The following is a 19978-nucleotide window of genomic DNA, read 5'->3' as shown; positions in this document are numbered from 1 at the left end:
TCTGAGTGTAGTCTGATGTTTCTCACGCATCGCTAGACTTGTATGGATGTCATTTAGTCATGTGACAGGTCACGCGACCCCTGATGTCGGCGGTCGCGTGACCTGTCACATGACTAAATGACGTCATGGAAGGTCCTTTTACATCATTGCGAGCCACCGGGGAGGCAGGACGCACCAGAGAGAAGATCGCGGGCCATCAGAAGGTGAGTATAATTTTTTTTGGGCTTTTTTTTTACTATTTTTATTCTTTTTTTAACTATTACTTGGTCACACTATATAAATCCATGCCAGTTGCATGGATTTATATAGTGTGACCCAAGTTGTCAAGCACTTTTCCAAGTGATGCTAAAATCGCTTGGAAAAGCGCTTGATAATCCACATGCGAAAATGCATGCAAAAATGCTTGACAAACGCTTTCTACCTCGCGGGAAAAAACGCATGTAAAATCCGCATGCGTTTTTCCTGCCAGGGAATTTCAGAAAAAATCAGCAGCATTTCTGCATCGTGGGCATATAGCCTTAGGATAAGGAGAAACGCTACCCCCTTAGACCTCAGTCCAGAGCCTCTCCTCTAGCCAAATCAGTTCTCATACTTTGCACTGACAAGGGCCAATAGCCCGAAACACCGTGTCTGCAAATTGAGATTCTGATTTGGCTTTTATCCTAAGTCATATTACAAGACTCTTTAAAGGGTTGATTGTGACTTGTAGGATTGCTGATTCCAATAGGTGGCGCAATGGAGTTCAAGTCCTCTTTCTCTCTGAAGAGGCAATTTGCATATAGATATTTGACATAACAAAAGGTACAAACTATTGTGCATAAAAAAAAAATCTGTTTCAGTTTACTCGTTTGTAAGTTCGCCAACATGTGAAAACTTAACACTCTCAGCACACGGACAATATAACATGAATGTATCACATGTAATTCAACAATTTTCAATTAGAAATATCAACCATTAAAATTAAGATTTGATGCATTTTGGTTACTTAACTAACACAAATATCTAAAGTACGCTGAACATTAGTTTGTACTTGTATCAAACAACAGCCTTGATCATAAGTACTGTGTGTACTAAATATCAAGATGCAACAATGTGAATATTATTACTGTCCTAATTCTAACTGAAATATCTTTTAACTTACCATCTGTAAGTTGACCCTTACTGGGCAACAATTTTTATTTATTTTTATTAAGTGTTGAATTCCCATTAAGGAATTACAAATATATTTATACTGTATATCATTACAACTTAAAGATGAAAGAAGTCTGAACATTTTATGGAAGTAGCAAATTGGGCCAATTATTTTCTGCTGTGAAATTCTGTTTTCATGCAGCATAGCAGAATGATAATTATCTCAGTTCAGTTATATTGTTCAATACCCACACAAGACTCCAAATGGTTCTTTCATTGGTGGTAGACAACATCTTAACACTTTTTTCATTGTACCTGGGAGCTATTTGTATGTCTCTCCAATATTGCACTCAATCATTGCTGATTCATTCCCACAATACTTTCACTCAGTTTCATTGCTTTGCAATTCCATGACTTTCAGTACCACCAGTGGTTTTAATTTGTTGTAAAAAGTATATAAAGAAATAGATTTCAGCTGTTATAACTATTAGACACGCGACCTAATACAATAGTGGTCCAACTGACATATTATGATGGCCCCAATGGTGGAAGGCTGCACAGTCTGCTTGAAATAACGTTTGTGTGATACATTGGTGCTAGGACATTGGTGCCCAGATCACCAGCTGGTCACCTATTTTTTTTTATATTAACTTGCACTAAGAGGAATATTATTTTGGTTGTTGCTTTCTGACCTATCTTTCTTTTAGATATGTCATAAATTATGAGTAATGGCAGCATAAAAACCTCTGGCAAATCATTTAACAGAAAATACTGCTGTATGTATAGCCTAGTGTCATGGGTGTGTCAGAGGTGACAGTCGCCCTGCAGTGGTTTGCAGGAGATCTCCACGTTTGGCAGACAGCGGCCTAGATAGGAGGCTATGTTTAGGACCCAGCAACTACCTCCCTTTAGTCTGGGTGTATATATACCTGGTGTGTCATCGCCGGTTATACTCATTTCTACTTGGAACTTGGCTGAAGCAGCATCACGTCCTCTCTGGAGTCTTGAGGCTGTTTGCCCTGTTGGAGTTCTTCTAAAGCTGAGTTGTTGTTCCCCTGTGTTGTCTTCCCCATTTGTCTTTAGAGTGCTAGCGGAGGTTGACTAGTGCTCATCTCCTTCCACCCCCAGCTATAGCCTTACGCCAGGGATAGTAGGGTGAGGCACGTGATCGGCGACAGCTGCGGAGGTTGTATAAGGACGTTAGGGAGAAACAGGGTGACGCTAGTCCAGATTAGGAGGTCACCTCTTCCCCCTTTTCCTAGTGTCTGTGCTCCCTTTCCCTTCTGTGTTGCACTCACACCTGGCGTGACTCTCTGTGTTGCACTCACACCTGGCGTGTCACCTAGTCTTCTCATAAGCAGCTAAGGAGAGAAGAGCGAACCCAAATTGTAAAGTTCATGGTTCATACCAGGTGTCCGGTGCTGAACTTCGAACATGGACCTCTCATGGAAGTCAGTTTCAGTGTTCGGAGTTCAGAACGACTCATTCCTACAGCTAAGCCATGGGGAACTTGGAATTTTACATCTGCTTTACTAATGTATAATTGGATCACTCAGAAGGGAATAGGTTTATATTATGGCCATACAACATTTATTGTCCAAGGTTTACATTATCTGATTGCACTTCTCAGAAAGAACCTCTTGATTTTGTAATGTAAAGTAAAAACATGGCTGTAATACTGATTACATTGATACCTTTGATGAAGAAATCAGCTTTGTTGTTCTTCTTTAATCACCATTTAAAGTTTTCTGCTAATTATATTTCAGCGCACAGGGGCCGGACTGTACCCGGGGTCTTCTCCTCCCAATCAGTGAATCTTTACTTTACAGTACTAAATCAGGCTGACAGGTTGTATGACTCTTGTATGACTCTAGACTCTAGTGACAATGCTTTTGTCATGTCATGAAACTGACTTGAATTCCACCAATCAGAAGACAGTACATTGACTAATTTGCTCATTCTGGTTTACTTTCTTATTCAGTAGCCTTTCTATTCTTTGTGAACATATAAGAAAAATGACATCAAATAGAGAACAGCACTAGCAGCACAACTACAGCCACGAGCAGCAGAATATTCAGAACTTGTTTTAAGCAAAATGGCTGTAAACTTTTAGTACATATACTCCTTGCTAGTATTATGGAGTATGTGACTTCAGAGATCATTTTCTTGTCTAGGTTCAAAACCTGGTATCAGAACTATCATCTCACTGGCAATGCATGCCTGATTTGTAGCTGGACAAACTGGAAAAACTGTTACTAGAGCCCAGTGAGATGCAATGCCCAAGAAGTAAATAGATTTTATAATGGTCTTTTAATCGGAAATACGTCTATTGGCCAAGCAAACTTTTGATCCTCTCTTTGATACTTCTAGTTGCTTTGTAAGGCAAAAAATGGTTCCTTTGGTTGAAAAAACTATGCAAATGATTTTTTTCTAATTGCTCACAATGCCCAAAAAAAATATGAGAAAAGGGATTTTCTAGATTGGCCAACCTCTAAAACTGCCAGAGTTGTTCAGTAAAAGAGCACTCCAGGGTAATTTTTTTTTCTTTTGGTCTCTTCATAATGCACTGTATATGCTGTTGATAAAGGGGTTGTGTGGTTTCATTAAATACCAGGGCCAAAGCTGCTGATGCCATAAGAAGCCAAGCAGTACTTACCTACTGGAGCCCCAGCTGACTTAGTGCTGCCTCTCTGCTGCTCCCTGATAGGCTTTGTTGATGGGGCTGCCGCAGAGACATCACATCTACAATACAAGGCAGCGGCTGCGAATCATTGGACTCAGTTATCTTTTGCTGTCTACCCTTGAGTCCAGTAATTAGCTGCACAAGTTACATGATTTACACAATGTTACTGCTGCAGCCATGTCAACAAACACTGGCAGGGACCAGTGTAGAGGCAACAGTGGTGCATCATTTAAAGGGGTTGTCCGGTACTTTTATATTGATGGCCTATTATTAGGATAGGTCATCAATACTAGATCATTGGGAGTGTGACACCTGGCTACCCCAGTCAATCAACTGTGCCCAGAGCTAGCGATGGCCAGATGTGATGAGTTGCTGAGCTGCACAGCACCGTGAGCTGCATAGTGTCCGCAGCCGGGTACTGCTTATCTGCCCCTATTTTAATGTACCAGACAACCCTTTTTACAATCGCTAAATTGATCTACAAAGAACCACTTGAAGCTCATCAAGAGAATGCCAAGAGTGTGCAAAGCAGTCATCAAAGCAAAAGGTGGCTACTTTGAAGAACCTAGAATATAAGACATATTTTCAGTTGTTTCACAATTTTTTGTTAAGTATATAATTCCACATGTGTTAATTCATAGTTTTGATGCCTTCAGTGTGAATTTATAATTTTCATAGTCAAGAAAATACAGAAAAATCTTTAAATGAGGTGTGTCCAAACTTTTGGTCTGTACTGTATGTCTGAAGATCAAAGAAAGTCCTCATTGGTTTGGTGCTCAAGTAGGGGCCCAACCCGTAATATGATATATAGAGAACTTGGCACTCAACTAATAAATGAAGAAGTGATTTAATTGCAATCCACAGCAAACATATGATGTTTCGGTCTCCCACAGACCTTCCTCATATATATGGATTGCCCAGTATATGGTACACAAAGGCGCCATACTGATAGTGGTATTCCCACAATTTCCCATCGCTGGATGCTATACTAATTTCCAGCACCTTTCTGTGTCTTTTATTCCTTGGGCAATCCGTATATCTGAGGAAGGTCTGTATGAAACCGAAACGTCATATGTTTGCTGTGGATTGCAATTAAATCACTTCTTCATTTATTACTTGAGTGCCAAGTTCTCTAAATATCATGTCTAAAGAAACCTTCATGGATGTGTATTTTATTTTCCTCACTTTGTTAGGTGGCTATTCACTTTTTAAGATATTTTTTACATCCTCTTCTGCATGTGTTCCTCAATATGTTTCCACTGATTGCTTGCAGTCTGCAAGATTCTAAAGCCTTTTAGCAACAGCTTGCTTTATCATGGGAACGGTGGGGTATCTATATCCTTTCTTAAGCTCCAGTGGATTTCTTATATTGTAAACTAGACCACTTTTAGGAAAATCAAACAATTTCATATACATCAGACGTACTTTGCACTACTGACCTGTTCAGCAAGCTACACATGGAGTGGAGGAAAGTGGAAAAACAGCTTGTAATGTAATCATGATCAAGTCTAGAAAAGCCTACATATTATGCAGAGCAGGTGACAAATCAATGCTTACCTCCCATATATTATTCTGTCTGGTTCCTCATGGTGCAAATCATTATTTTCTTTAGGCAGAATTGTCTTGTATTTAGGTTTTACTTCTGGAGCTCCGTCTCATACAGGGTTATGGATAAATACATGAGAGGTTATGATCAGCTATATAAGAAGTGGGGATTTTTTGGCCCGACAAATAGTGCGTACGTCCCATCTATTTGTTATGTTTGCAGGGCTGCTCTTGAGATGTGAGCGCCGGAGATGAAATTATGGTGTATGGATCAGTACACTTAATTCCCCATTTCTGAACAATACTTTTGTGTTACAATTTCTGCAGTATGATTGCTACCCTGAGAGTAGAAAACCCACTGAGTTGTTGCATGTTAATTTAATAGTTTAGTAACATAAAATAGATCCAGAATAATCCATATTAATTTTGGATCATCCAAAAACTGGAATTAAAAACTTATGTTTACATGGAAGGAGAGTTTAGGAACAGTGATGGAACTTGAAGATCATGGGCCCTAATGCAAAATTTCCAACAGGGCCCCAAACTATAAATGGTCATTAATAGTAACAGTGTCTTCATATGGACCAAACTCAACCCCTGCACCTAATATAGTTAAGGAGGAAATAATTACTACCATTGTGAGACAGACCCTAATTATTACTGGACGTTTAGCCTTATACACAGTGAGGGCAGCAATCCACAAAGGGCTAGCAAAAAATAAGATGAAAACATGATGGACGATCTAAGTATTGGGGGCTGTGCTAAAATGGCCAAGGATAAATAGAGAGAGACATGCCTGTCCTAGCTCACGCACTGGGTCTTGTTTCCTTCCCTTAAGGCCAATTCCCTTTGTGCAAGTCTACACCAAGTTACTGTGGTATCCCAGAAAATACTGCATTTGTTGTTGTCCTGAAGAAGGAATCAGATGGACTCTGAAACGCGTTGACATTAAACCACTTTTTCCTGAAATCATTTGGATTGTGGTTAAGTCAGCTGAACATATTATAAATCCAATCTACCCTGGTATCTCTCAGAAAAAAACTTTGACATCATCACCCAAAGCCTTTTGAGGTTGGCTTAGACAGCCATATACTATATGAATATTCCAAAATCTACCATATAAACTATAGGAGTTTGCCTCATTATACATTTCTCTCAGTTGTCTAAACTTCTCCTAGAAAACTACTACCTGCTATTCATCTACCTGCAACTACAGTACTTCCTAGCTCAGACGTGAGGATCCTGGTGCTATGGCACTTTCAACTCATCCACAACAGTGCCTGATACAACTCATCTCTGCAAATACAGTGGCATGTAAAAGTTTGGGCACCCGTGGTCAAAATTACTGTTATTGTGAACAGTTAAGCCATGGGCAGCACAGTGGCTCAGTGGTTAGCACTGCAGCCTTAGCGCTGGGGTTCTGGGTTCAAATCCCACCAAGCACAACATCTGCAAGGAGTTTGTATGTTCTCTCGTGTTTGTGTGGGTTTCCTCCAGGTTCTCCAGTTTCCTCCCACACTCCAAAGACATACTGATAGGGAATGCAGATTGTGAGCCCCAATGGGGACAGTACCGATAATGTCTGTAAATTGTATGAATTGTAAAGCACTGAGGAATATGTTGGTGCTATATAAATAAAAAAAATTATAGATTATTAAGCAAGATGAAGATGAAGTTTTCTCTAAAATACCTAAAGATGAAAAAAAAAAAAATATATATATATATATATATATTTATTATATATATATATATATATATATATATATATTTATTATATATATATATATATATATATATATATATATATATATACAGTACAGACCAAAAGTTTGGACACACCTTCTCATTTAAAGATTTTTCTGTATTTTCATGACTTTGAAAATTGTACATTCACACTGAAGGCATCAAAACTATGAATTAACACATGTGGAATTATATACTTAACAAAAAAGTGTGAAACAACTGAAAATATGTCTTATATTGTAGGTTCTTCAAAGTAGCCACCTTTTGCTTTGATGACTGCTTTGCACACTCTTGGCATTCTCTTGATGAGCTTCTAGAGGTAGTCACCGGAAATGGTTTTTACTTCACAGGTGTGCCCTGTCAGGTTTAATAAGTGGGATTTCTTGCCTTATAAATGGGGTTGGGACCATCAGTTGTGTTGTGCAGAAGTCAGGTGGATACACAGCTGATAGTCCTACTGAATAGACTGTTAGAATTTGTATTATGGCAAGAAAAAAGCAGCTAAGTAAAGAAAAATGAGTGGCCATCATAATTTTAAGAAATGAAGGTCAGTCAGTCCGAAAAATTGAGCAAACTTTGAAAGTGTCCCCAAGTGCAGATGCAAAAACCATCAAGCGCTACAAAGAAACTAGCTCACATGAGGACCGCCCCAGGAAAGGAAGACCAAGAGTCACCTCTGCTTCTGAGGATAAGTTTATCCGAGTCACCAGCCTCAGAAATGTACATGTTATGGTGGATTGAGAAAGATGTGGTGTGCTTGGTGAAACAAACACAGCATGCATGTCCGCTTCCGTTACAGCTGACGGGCTCTCACTCAGCCTGACTGGAGCAGGTAGAGAAGCAGATGTTCTGCAGTGGGAGACCTGCGTGCCAATACTTGGCATGGTAACAGAGGAGGAGGAAGAAGCAGCGGATGATGTTGATGGGGCAGCTGATGGTTGTTGAGGTCCGCATTTTATCGCAGTGAGATTGCCAGAGTAACCCATGTTGATTGCGCATGTGAAGGTTCATGCATGTAGTAGTCAAATTATTGCAATTTTTCCCTCTACTGAGTTCCTTATTGCAAAGCTTGCAGATAACGTAAGCTGGCTCATCCTTTGCGGTCTCAAAAAAGGCCCAGGCTAGGCAACCCTTGCCGCCCCTGTGAGCTGCAGACCCGCGACCGCTGCTGGTCACTGCCACGGTTGTGGCTAAGGATGCAGTGCTCCTCGTGCTTGCATCACTTCATGTCTGCACCATAAGACGCAATGTAACTCCCTTGTCTTCCTTCTGAACCTCCTCAGATGAGCTACTTGGCGGCGTGCCTCTGGGTTCACACCAAGTTGGATGTGCAACCTCATCTTCATCCAATGTGTTATCCCATTCCTCGCCCTCAGAGTCACCCTCCTCTTCTTCTTGCCGTGACAGCACAGCACAGTCGAGGGTCAAGAAGCTGCTCGGACCCAACCTATGTTTTCACCTCTGTGTGGAGAATAAAATCTGACCCAAACAATTTTAAGCTGAGATGCAGTCTGCTTTATATACCCATGTTGAGTTTATCAGGTCTGTGTATCCCTGTGTGGAGAACAATATCTACACTAAACAATTATTTTCACTAGAGTATAACTATTGTGAAGGAGACCAAAACCTCTTCCACTGCAGCCAACCCAGCACATGGAGACCCAATCAGGAGTGTTCACATTTCCCTAAATTAGGGCCTAATACCACCGAAGTGGCATCAATTTCAGTACAGTAGAAATTGTACAATTAGCAACGACACCTATTCCTCTACAGCCAACCCAGTAGATGGAGACCCAATCAGGACTGTTCCTATTTGAAAACATTTGGGTCTAAAGCCACCAAAGTGGCATCAATTTCACTAGAGTATAAGTAGTATAATGGGGACCGACATCTCTTCCACTACAGCCAACCCAATAGATGGAGACCCAATCAGGATTCCCCACATTTCCAAAAATTACTGGCTGACACCAAAAAAGTGGCATCAATTTCAGTACAGTACAAATTGTACAATTAGCAATGACAGCTCTTCCCCTACAGCCAACCCAGTAGATGGAGACCCAATCAGGACGGTTCCCATTTGAAAACATTTGGGCCTAAAACCACCAAAGTGGCATAAATTTCACTAGAGTATAAGTAGTATAATGGGGACCGACACCTCTTCCACTACAGCCAACCCAAAGGATTGAGAGACCAAATCTGTATTCTCCACATTTCCAAAAATTAGGGCCTAAAACCTGCAGCCGCAGCAAGAGCTGGCACACAAGCCATATCACAGACTGCAATTCCGCAAGATCAATGAAGCACACTAAAAACTACAACATCGCCTATTCTGTACAGTCTGCAATTGGGGTGCAAAAGTCCTTTGAGATCCATGACTTGATGAAAGTTAAGCGGTCAACACTTTCATGGGGCACCCGGGTGCGCTTATTTGTCAGGACACCACCAGCAGCGCTGAACACACATTCTGAGAGAATGCTGGCTGCCGGGCATGATAAAACCTCCAAGGTGTGACAGGTGAGCTCAGGCCATTCATCCATTTTTGAAGACCAAAGGGTCAAAACCCTCACTGATGGTATTCATATTGAGCTCTAAATAGTCCTCCACCATCCTCTCCAATCATTCTCCACGTGTCAGACTTGTACTCTGTAGTGCTGGTGCACGAGCCGGTCTACAAAATGTGTGGAAGGACTCACAGAAATTGCTTCTGCCATTTACTCTGCTGCTGCTGCTGCTAATGTTTTGGCGTTGATGAACTGACGTGCCGGAAGTTGAAAGACTACAGCTGCGATGCACACTGTGTGCCTCACTCCTATCTTGGGGAAAAGCTCTATTAAGGTTGCTTGAAAGCTTGTTTCGATACTCCAACATTAGCGTGTTCCTTTACAGGGCGGGAAGCATCTGGCAAAATTTACTCTTATAACGTGGATCTAACAGAGTGGCAACCCAGCAGTCAGCATTATTTTGAATCCTAACTATACGGGGATCATGTTGCAGAAAGTGCAGCAAGAAGGCACTGATATGTCGGGCTCTTCCAGGTGGTCCAAAGCCAGACTCTATTGTTGGCTGCATAACACTGATACTAATGCATGTTTCCTCTGTCCCCTCCTGCCAACCACATTCAACAGAGAGGGTATAATTATCCTCTTCATCTTCTGACTGTTGCTCGCCCATCACCTCTACCTCCTCTATTTGTTCCTCGGCTCTTGCACCTTCACTAACAGTATGTCTGGTATCACCAAACCCCCTCGATTGCAGGAAGCCACCGTCACTTGGCATCCTCCTGTGTGACGACAGTCTGGAACTTTGAGACATTCTTATCCCTTCCACATCCTCCTCTTCTTCTGGGACAACCACCTCCTGCCGCACACTATTCAAAGTCTCCTCCAGCATGCAGATGACCAGAATAGTGATGCTGATGATGGTATGGTCATCGCTAACTAGTTTAGTATCCATTTTAGGTTCAGCAGAGAAAGCCATTGCTGAAACTGAGCCTGGAGAGCTGTCCACAACTCTTCAGCGATCTCCAAGGCATATTAATTTGAAGACTGCCTGATTGCAATGAGCCCTGGCTGCGCAGTACGGAGGTGGTGTGGATTCGCTCTGCTCTGTTGGAATGCATGTCTTGTTAAGGCAGAGGTTGATTGCGCAGGTGGAGGCCCTAGAGGAGGTGGAGGATGCAGAAGCAGTGGAGGAAGTATGAAATACAGAGGTTTGTTCTGCAAGCCTTGGGGATTCCAAGATTTGTGGAGCAGCCCCTTCTCCGCCTGTCCCCACAGCCACCAGAGTCACACAGTGCCCAGTCAGCGAGATGTAGCACCCTTGGCCATGCTTAATTGTCCAGGTGTGTGTGGTGAAATGCACCCTGGCAGATATAGATTTAGTCAAGGAACGGGTGACGTTGTCTGCGACATGCTGGTGTAGTGCAGGCACAGCTTTCTTAGAGAAGTAATGGCGACTGGGCAACTGGTACTGGGGGACTGCGATGGCCATCAGCTTTCGGAAACTGTCTGTATCTACCAAGTGGAAAGGCAGCATTTCCGTGGCCAAAAGATTTGAAATGGTGGAGCTCAACCTCTTAGCTTTGTCATGTGTAGGATGAAACAATCTTTTACGTGACCACTACTGCGGGACTGAGGGCTGGCTGCAATGCTGAGAGAGGGTAGTATGGTGAAACGGACAAACTGCTGGACTGTGAGTGAGATGCAGGCGCAGATGTTACGGTGGATTGAGAAGTTTGTCGTGTGCTCGGTGAAACAAACACAGCAGGCATGTCCGCTTCCGTTACAGCTGATGTGCTCTCACTCAGCCTGACTGGAGTGGGTAGAGAACCAGAAGTTTTGTGGTGGTAGACCTGAGTGCCAATACTTCGTCTGGTAACAGAGGAGGTGGAAGAAGCAGCGGATGCGGTTGATGGGGCAGCTGATGTTTGTTGAGATCCGCTAGTCTGCATTTTAGCGCAGTGAAATTCCCAGTGTAACGCATGTTGTGTGCGCATGTGAAGGTTCATGCATGTAGTAGTCAAATTATTGCACTTTTTCCCTCTACTGAGTTTTTTCTTGCAAAGTGTGCAGATAACGTGAGTTGGCTCATCCTTTGCGGTCTCAAAAAAGGCCCAGGCTAGGCAACCCTTGCCACCCGTGCGAGCTGCAGACCCGCAACCGCTGCTGGCCATAGCCACAGTTGTGGCTAAGGATGCAGTGCTCCTCGTGCTTGCATCACTCCGTGTGTGCACCGTAGGGCGGAAGGTAAACTCCTCGTCTTCCTACTCCACCTCCTTCGATGAGCTACTCGGCTGCGTGACTATGGGTTCCAATCAAGTAGGATCTTCAACCTCGTCATCATCCAATATGTTATCCCATTCCTCGCCCTCAGAGTGACCCTTCTCCTCTTGTTGCCCTGACAGCACAGTACAGTCTGCATGAGCCTGAGCCTCAGGTATCTGAGTCTCATCAGGATCACCTCCCTTTCCAGTAGTTAATGTCTGGTGACGAGGGTCAGGAACCTGCTCGGATCTTACTCTGTCCTGCCCCCAATCCAATGTAAAAAAATTTTGGGCATCGGTGCAGATGCTTTCCTCCTCTTCTTGACTCTGTGAATGTTTGGAGTACACTTCTGATGCCCATGGTATAGAATGGGTGAACAATTCTACAGACTCGCTCATCTGTGGTTCGCTACAGTCAGTTGGGCACTTGGACAGTTGTGACACGGGGGGGAAGCAAGGGTAATCGGGGTGCCACCTCTGTGAACTGTACTGTGTGTGATGTTGAGGTGGAGGAAGAAGAGGAGAGGCCACTTGAAGCAGCACTTGCCATCCACTGGAGCACCTGCTCTTTCTGGCCCTTATCAACAAGGTATATCGCTGTGCGGCTGCCAAAGAAAGTGAGTGGAGTAGTCCGTCCAGTAACAGAAGTTGTCAGTTGTCTTTGGATACGACATGACGGTGTTGGTTCACTAGTGCTTTCACTAACATTGCCACCTACCCCACGTATACCTTGAACACCAAGACTATTCCCCCTTCCACCACAACCTATTTTTTTCACACTCATGTTGCTCAGATACTGTAGTAGGAGCACGCTATTAGCAAAACAAAATTGGATTTTTTCATCTGCAACAGCTCTGCACACACCTGAATTTCAGCGGCACTAAATGACAAGGCAAGATATGGCTTGCTGTATAACGTTACTAACCGAGCAAAGTATTTTTCTAACTGTGGATGACGCCTATATAACATAAGAGATATTCTCAAAACTATTTTAAACTGAGATGTCCCTGCTGTATAATGTTAGGAACCAAACAAAGTATTCTTTTACTGTGGATGAAGCCTGTATAACATAGGAGATATTCTCCAAACTATTTCAAACTGAGATGTTCCTGCTGTACAGTGTTAGGAACCAAACAAAGTATCTTTTTTTACTGGGGATGACGCCTATATAACATAGGAAATATTCTCCGAACTATTTCAAACTGAGATGTCCCTGCTGTATAACGCTAGGAACTGAACAAAGTAATTTTTTACTGTGGATGACGCCTGTATAACATAGTAGATATTCTCCAAACTATTTCAAACTCAGATCTAGCCTGCTGTATAACGTTAGCAACAGCAAAAATAGATTTTTTGACTCTGCACAAGCTCTGAGTACAGCTTAATTTCACTGCCGCTAAAAGGACTAGGTGGCTTATAGCAGAGTGTAACACGTTTGCGACAGAAAAAAATATTTTTTGGACTCCGTCTAGCAACAAAAAAAATATTTTTTTTTACTCTGAAAACAGCTGAAGTTCACCGCCACTAACGTAGTAGCTGATGTATAGCCACACAATAAAAATCTTTGGTGGACTGTGGCTAGCAACAGGAAAAATAATTTTTTTTACTCTGAAAACAGCTGAAGTTCACCGCCACTAACGTAGTATCTGACATATAACAAAGTGTATGACGTTTGCCACACAAAAAAATCATTTGTGGACTCTGCCTAGCAAGACAAACAAATCTATTTTTTTACTCTAAAAGCAGATGAATTTCACCGCCACTAAAAGCACTAGGTGGCTTATAGCACAGTGTAAAACGTCTGCGACACAAAAAAATCCTTGGTGGACTGTGGCTAGCAACAGAAAAACTCTAATTTTTTACTCTGAAAACAGCTGAAGTTCACCGCCACTAACATAGTAGCTGACGTATAGCCACACAATAAACATCTTTGGTGGACTGTGGCTAGCAACAGAAAAAATATATTTTTTTATTCTGAAAACAGCTGAATTTCACCGGCACTAAAAACACTAGGTGGCTTATAGCAGAGTGTATCACGTTTGCCACACAAAAAAAATCTTTTGTGGACTCTGCCTAGTAAGACAAAAATCTATTTTTTTACTCTGAAAAGAACTGAGGTTCACCGCCACTAAGATAGTAGGTGGCTTTTAGCAGAGTGTATCACGTTTTTGAGTTAAAAAAATATTTTGAGGACTCTGCCTAGCAAGACAAAAATCTATTTTTTTACTCTGAAAAGAACTGAGGTTCACCGCCACTAAGATAGTAGGTGGCTTTTAGCAGAGTGTATCACGTTTTTGAGACAAAAAAATATTTTGTGGACTCTGCCTAGCAAGACAAAAATCTATTTTTTTACTCTGAAAAGAACTGAGGTTCACCGCCACTAAGATAGTAGGTGGCTTTTAGCAGAGTGTATCACGTTTTCGAGACAAAAAAATATTTTGTGGACTCTGCCTGCCAACAGAAAAAATATGTTTGTTTTACTGTGCATACAGTTGAAGTTCATCCACCAAAAAATGACAAACTGGGCTGACACAGCTTGCACTATCACATTAGCAAATGAAAAAAAAAGGTTTTTGTGTTCTGCACTCAGAAGCTCTGCACTGACAAGCTCTGCAGATAGCTGAATTTCAACCCCACAAAATCAAAAAGTGGCCTACAAGGGCTTGCTTGCTTGCTTGATCACATTTGCAAGTGCAAAAATAGATTGAAGGTCTGCATGTAGCACTGACAGTACAACTGGTGCACAACACTGTTCTATGCCATAGGCCCTGCTCTTTCTGTCAGAATCTCAGTAATTGCACAAAAAAAAAAAAAGACTGCAACGTCGATTGAACAGGTGCACAGCACAGGACTTATCTACACTATCTGACTTCCACAGAAGCGTCTATCTATCTAGCTAATATCTCTCATTACAAAGGACAGAGCACACCAAGGAGCGTCTATCTCCTTCAGTGACATGCATAAAATGGCGCTGAGGGAACATAGCCGGTTTTTATATGGAGAGGACATGTAATTTCAGCAGCCAATTGCAGAAGCCCTTGTGTCTAGGACTAGTGTTGTGCCACCCCCGTAGTGTTTGGGTTCGGTTCGGTTTGTCGAACACCCGGATGTTCGTGGAACTGTTCGTCAAACACCTTAGAACACTGTTGAACACCTTTGAACACCATTAAAACCAATGGCAGGCAAACAAAAACACATAGAAAACACCTTCAAAGGTGTCCAAAAGCTGACAAACTGCTCAGAAGACACTCTCTTTAAAAAAGCCGGCCGGCAATTCAGCATCGGTACCCGACAATTTAGAACAGAAAGAATAGAGCATCACACATAGATTAGATAGATAGAAACATTTCAGTCACATATATAAGAAGTACAGTGACAGTGTTGGTTACTGTACTTGTCATTTAGTGTTAAAGGATTTATTAAAAAAAATAATAGTGTTTTCATGCACCGTCTCTTTAAAAAAGCCGGCCGGCAATTCAGCATCGGTACCCGACAACTTTGAACAGAAAGAAAAGAGCATCACACATTGATTAGATAGATAGAAACATGTCAGTCACATATATAATAAGTACAGTGATAGTGTTGATTACTGTACTTGTCATTTAGTGTTAAAATAAAGGATTTATTAAAAAAAAAATTGGCGTGGGGTTCCTCTTAATTTTAGTCTCTAGCGGAGGTTAAGCAGACGGCTGGGGCAGATGTTTGAAGCCTGGGAAGGGGGTAATACCCACGGAGCTTCAAAGGCTACTAATATCAGCCCCCAGCTGAATACCTAGCCTTTACTAGCTATTAAAATGGGGGACCCAAAAAAAATGACGTGGGGTCCCCCCTATTTTAATAGCTAGCAAAGGCTAGGCAGACAGCTGGGGGCTGATATTAATAGCCAAGGAAGGGTGCCATGAATATTGGCCCCCTCCCAGGCTAGAAATACCAGCCGTCAGCCGCCGCAGAAATGGCGCATCCTTAGGATGCGCCAATTCTGGCACTTAGCCTCGCTCTTCCCACTGCCTTGTAGCAGTGGCAGTGGGGTGATAGGGCTGGCTTTGATGTCAGCTTATAATGCCAGCTGACATCAAGCCCAGGTTAGTAATGGAGAGGCGTCTATAAGACACCCCCATTACTAACCCCATAGTCAAAGTTAAAAAAAAACACAAACACCCAGAATAAAGTCCTTTAATTGAAATAAGCACACAATTCTTTAATGTTCTAAATTAAACCATACTTACCGTCACGCCCATTCCAGCTGAAGCCAACGATCTTCTGCAATAAAAATAAAATAATAAACCAACCTCATCCTTACCTTTCCATGGTTCCCAGGACAGCTTCAGCTCTGCTACATTCACATGACAGGGTGGATCGCAGCCGAGAGCTGCCATCCAGCTTGCCATGCCGCAGACACTGAGAAGCGCAGGCATGCTTGTGCTCGTCAGTGTCTGGCTGTGACGGCATCCAGATGAGCTGAGTTCATGTCATGAGCGCAGGAGAATTCTCTCACGCTCACCGCAAGCGCAGGAGAATTTTCCCACGCTGTCAGTGACATGCATGAGGTGAGCTGAGTTCATTGGACATGAACTCGGCTCATCTGGATGCTGTCACAGCCAGACACTGAGGAGCGCAAGCATGCCTGCGCTTCTCAGTGTCTGCGTCATGGCAAGCTGGATGGCTGCTTTTGGCTGCGATCCAGCCTGTCATGTAAATGTAGCAGAGCTGGAGCCATCCTGGGAACCATGGAAAGGTAAGGATGAGGTTGGTTTATTATTTTACTTTTATTGCAGAAGACATTGGCTTCAGCTGGAATGGGCGTGATGGTAAGTATGGTTTAATTTAGAACATTAAAGAATTGTGTGTTTATTTCAATTAAAGGACTTTATTCTGGGTGTTGTGTTTTTTTAAATACTTTACTAGAAATTCATGGCGGTCATGTCTAATATTGGCGTGACCCCATGAATTTCGGGCTTAGGGCCAGCTGATAATACCAAGCTGGTCCTAACCCCCTTATTACCCAGTGAGCCACCGCACCAGGGCCCTGGATGAGTTGGGTACAGCGCCAGAAGATGGCGCTTCTATGAACGTGCCATTTTCTGGGGTGGCTGCGGACTGCAATTTGCAGCGGGTGGGGGCCCAGAAACCTTGGGTCCTCCCTGCGCTGCGGATTCCAGCCCCCAGCTGCCTAGTTGTACCTGGCTAGACACAAAAATAGGGTGAAGCCCCACGTATTTTTTTTACAAATTATTTCATGAATTTCATGAAATAATTAAAAAAAAATTGACGTGGGGCTTCGCCCTATTTTTGTGTCCAGCAAGGTACAGCAGGCAGGAACGGGCTGCCCCCAACTCCCAGATGCCTATTTATACCTGGCTAGAAACAAAAATACAGGGAAGCCCTATTTTTAATTATTTCATGAATTTCATGTATTAATAAAAAAAAATAAAGGGCTGGACACAAAAATAGGTCGAAGCCCCACGTTTTTTTTTTTTAATTATTTCATGAAATTTATGAAATAATAAAAAAAAAGGGGCTTCCCTATATTGTTGTGTCTGGCCAGGTACAAATAGGCAGCTGGTGGTTGGGGGCAGCCCGTTCCGGCCTGCTGTACCTGGCTGGACACAAAAATGGGGCGGCTGACGGCTGGTGTTTCTAGCCTGGGAGGGGGCCAATAATCAAGCTCCGTGGTTATTACCCCCTTCCCAGGCTTCAAACATCTGCCCCAGCCATCTGCTTAACCTCCGATAAAGACTAAAATTAAGGGTAACCCCACGCCAATTTTTTTTTAAATAAATCCTTTATTTTAACACTAAATGACAAGTACAGTAATCAACACTGTCACTGTACTTCATATACAGTCATATGAAAAAGTTTGGGCACCCCTATTAATCTTAAGCTTAATGTTTTATAAAAATTGGTGTTTTTACAACAGCTATTTCAGTTTGATATATGTAATAACTGTTGGACACAGTAATGTTTCTGCCTTGAAATGAGGTTTATTGTACTAACAGAAAATGTGCAATCTGCATTCAAACAAAATTTGACAGGTGCATAAGTATGGGCACCCTTATCATTTTCTTGTTTTAAATACTCCTACCTACTTTTTACTGACTTACTAAAGCGCTTTTTTTGGTTTTGTAACCTCATTGAGCTTTGAACTTCATAGCCAGGTGTATGCAATCATGAAAAAAGCTACTTAAAGTGGCCTCTTGCAAGTTGTTCTCCTGTTTGAATCTCCTCTGAAGAGTGGCATCATGGGCTCCTCAAAACAACTGTCAAATGATCTGTAAACAAAGATTATTAAACATAGTTGTTCAGGGGAAGGATACAAAAAGCTGTCTCAGCGATTTAACCTGTCAGTTTCCACTGTGAGGAACATAGTAAGGAAATGGAAGAACACAGGGACAGTTCTTGTTAAGGCCAGAAGTGGCAGGCCAAGAAAAACATCAGAAAGGCAGAGAAGAAGAATGGTGAGATCAGTCAAGGACAATCCTCAGACCACCTCCAGAGAGCTGCAGCATCAACTTGCTGCAGATGGTGTCACTGTGCATCGGTCAACTATACAACGCACTTTGCACAAGGAGAAGCTGTATGGGAGAGTGATGCGAAAGAAGCCGTTTCTGCAAGCACGCCACAAACAGAGTCGGCTGAGGTATGCAAAAGCACATTTGGAGAAGCCAATTTCATTTTGGAAGAAGGTCCTGTGGACTGATGAAACCAAGATTGAGTTGTTTGGTCATACAAAAAGGCGTTATGCATGGAGGCAAAAAAACACAGCATTCCAAGAAAAACACTTGCTACCCACAGTAAAATTTGGTGGAGGTTCCATCATGCTTTGGGGCTGTGTGGCCAATGCCGGCACTGGGAATCTTGTTAAAGTTGAGGGACGAATGGATTCCACTCAGTATCAGCAGATTCTTGGCAATAATGTTCAAGAATCAGTGATAAAGTTGAATTTACACAGGGGATGGATCTTTCAGCAAGACAATGATCCAAAACACCGCTCCAAATCTACTCAGGCATTCATGCAGAGGAACAATTACAATGTTCTGGAATGGCCATCCCAGTCCCCAGACCTGAATATCATTGAACATCTGTGGGATCATTTGAAGAGGGCTGTCCATGCTCGGCGACCATCAAACTTAACAGAACTGGAATTGTTTCCCGGATCCAGGAACTCATTAAAAGCTACAGGAAGCGACTAGAGGCTGTTATTTTTGCAAAAGGAGGATCTACTAAATATTAATGTCACTTTTCTGGTGAGGTGCCCATACTTATGCACCTGTCAAATTTTGTTTGAATGCAGATTGCACATTTTCTGTTGGTACAATAAACCTCATTTCAAGGCAGAAACATTACTGTGTCCAACAGTTATTACATATATCAAACTGAAATAGCTGCTGCAAAAACACCAATTTTTTTAAAACATTAAGCTTAAGATTAATAGGGGTGCCCAAACTTTTTCATATGACTGTATATGTGACTGACATGTTTCTATCTATCTAATCTATGTGTGATTCTCTATTCTTTCTGTTCTAAATTGTCAGGTACTGATGCTGAATTGCCGGCCGGCTCTTTTAAAGAGACGGTGCATGAAAACACTATTATTTTTTTTAATAAATCCTTTAACACTAAATGACAAGTACAGTAACCAACACTGTCACTGTACTTCTTATATATGTGACTGAACATGTTTCTATCTATCTAATCTATGTGGGATGCTCTATTCTTTCTTTTCTAAATTGTCGGGTACCGGTGTATGCCACTGCTGAATTGCCGGCTTTTCATGTTTCACTGTGAGCACTGTTCCCATCGATTTGGGCAACCACTGTAATGCCACAACCACCATGGCTGTGACATTACAGTGAGTGGCAGACAATCCCTGCATGATGTGAAAAAATCCAGTTACGCTTTTGGTACACGAACAGTTATCGAACATAACCTCGAACAGCCGAATTTTTTGCAAATCGTTCGCGTTCGTCGAACGACTCGAACACCGCCCAAAACAGCTTGAATTTGAGATTGGCGAACAGTTCTAATCGAACACTGCTCATCTCTATCTGGGACACTGTGGATGCTTCCTGCGCTCTGATTGACTATTGGCTAGCCGCACTTTCCTGACTTAAAGT

This window comes from Phyllobates terribilis, unplaced genomic scaffold (genome assembly GCF_046119375.1).
Source record: "Phyllobates terribilis strain yellow unplaced genomic scaffold, ASM4611937v1 Scaffold_2__4_contigs__length_985480577, whole genome shotgun sequence".
Classification (NCBI taxonomy): Eukaryota; Metazoa; Chordata; class Amphibia; order Anura; family Dendrobatidae; genus Phyllobates; species Phyllobates terribilis.
The sequence above is the reverse complement of the archived record's forward strand: the minus strand, read 5'-3'. Positions refer to the sequence as shown.